Here is a 2072-nt window from a genome sequence, read left to right on the forward strand (position 1 = left end):
GGCCGCTCCTTGTGGTCGGCAGTGACAAGGCTAGGAGGCTTAATCGTGACTATTAATTCCCTCGAGTCGAAAAAGAGACAACATAAAGGGTAGCTTGACCTTGATTAACTGGGCTGACAAGGTGCAGGTGTTTAGTAGGTCTGACCAGTTCCATCCCGACTCCCTGCTTTAAGAGTGGTGGGTGCTCTCCAAGCACCAAGGATACATCTAGCTTGACATTTGACCCTAGGAAGTACTGGCCCAAAAGAGGGGACTCAAAGAGGGAAATTTCTTTTTCCTTCTTACCTACTTTCTCAAAACAACTGTTGGATGTAGTGCAGGGGCAGCAGTGGGATTGTATCAATACTAATATATAGTTGAAGGAGACGGTAGACAATTGGAATCTTCCATCTCAAGCAAACTTCTAGGTCTCTCACAGAACCTTAAGGTGTGGCTCAGCTTTTGCTATAGAAGTTTACATTGCTTGACACACTCTTCAGTTCAGTCGCTCAGTCGTGTCCGACTCTTTGCGACCCCATGAATCGCAGCACGCCAGGCCTCCCTGTCCATCACCAACTCCCGGAGTTCACTCAAACTCACGTCCATTGAGCCGGTGATGCCATCCAGCCATCTCATCCTCTGTCGTCCCCTTTTTCTCCTGCCCCCAATCCCTCCCAGCATCAGAGTCTTTTCCAATGAGTCAACTCTTCGCATGGGGTGGCCAAAGTATTGGAGTTACAGCTTTAGCATCATTCCTTCCAAAGAACACCCAGGGCGGATCTCCTTTACAATGGACTGGTTGGATCTCCCTGCAGTCCAAGGGACTCTCAAGAGTCTTCTCCAACACCACAGCAAAAGCATCAATTCTTCGGCGCTCAGCTTTCTTCACAGTCCAACTCTCACATCCATACATGACTACTGGAAAAACCATAGCCTTGACTAGACAGACCTTTGTTGGCAAAGTAATACTCTAGGCTCTGAGCTAATGGGAATGACTCAAGGAGGAAATTATACATATTTTACCTGCACAGCGTAAAAGCTTATTAAACACAGTTATCACTGAATACATTAACCACAGTGCTTTTAGTCGTGTTATGGACAGTTTTTTTTTCTGTCTGAATGCAATAACAATTTGGCATTACCCTTATGGCAGCATGGGTACATGTCTTACTATAGTCGAGGCTTTCTGGAGTTATTTAGGGACGACATAGATGGTTTCCTGTGACCAAAACAGAACTTAAGTTATTTCTGTGGTCAGTCTGCTGCCCAAAGGGGCTATTCATTTACACACACACAGTGTTCACAACATGCCAGACACTATGCTTGTTAATAAGACTATAAAATAACTTTATGGGGCTCAGATTCTAGTGGAAGATATAGACCACAAAGAATAAATATGGTGATGTAATAGTAACTGGGGAAGACCCTCTGAGGGATATTTGTGCTGATACTTGAAGGTGGCAGGGAGCCCCGGGGGAGAGAAACTGAAGAAAGCATTGTGCTCAAATTGCTTACATTGTATCTCCTAACCTGTTACACTCTTGCTTTTTTCGTTGTGTTTTTCTTGTTTCCTCTGTTGCTTCTTCCCTTTTATGTGAAGAGGCTGGCTGGTCTTCTCAAGAAATCATAAGTTAATTTTATTTCTTGTTATATTTGGTATAATCCTTAAGTCTTTTTGGAAGTATGCTTTTGTTCTTTCGCAATAGGTGCAATAAATAGTACTTTTGGTGAGCTTATTTCTCTTTTGGTTTCATGTATTTTGTAGCATAAATCTTTTGAGATATTCAAAACAAATGAAAATATTTGGTAACATGAGACAAATTCAGATAAAATTTAGTCTTAGCTGAAGTGCTTAGCTTCTTAGCTTGCAGCGATATTGCCCACATTAAGGTTTTTTTTTTTGAAAGAGCTGATTCTCTTTTCATAGATCTGCTGAAAAATACTTGGAGAGACTAAATAGCAAATGACCAATGCACACAATTCTGCATATTAAAAATAAAAAAAAAACTCGATTAATAGTGAATGCTCCACAAGACAAAACAGCAACAACTCTCAAGTTTTATAAAATTTTCTTCTCAAATCTGAGATCATTG

The sequence above is a fragment of the Bos grunniens genome, chromosome 20, assembly GCF_055505025.1.
Source record: "Bos grunniens cultivar Pamir isolate PY7600 chromosome 20, Bosgru_T2T1.0, whole genome shotgun sequence".
Lineage (NCBI taxonomy): Eukaryota > Metazoa > Chordata > Mammalia > Artiodactyla > Bovidae > Bos > Bos grunniens.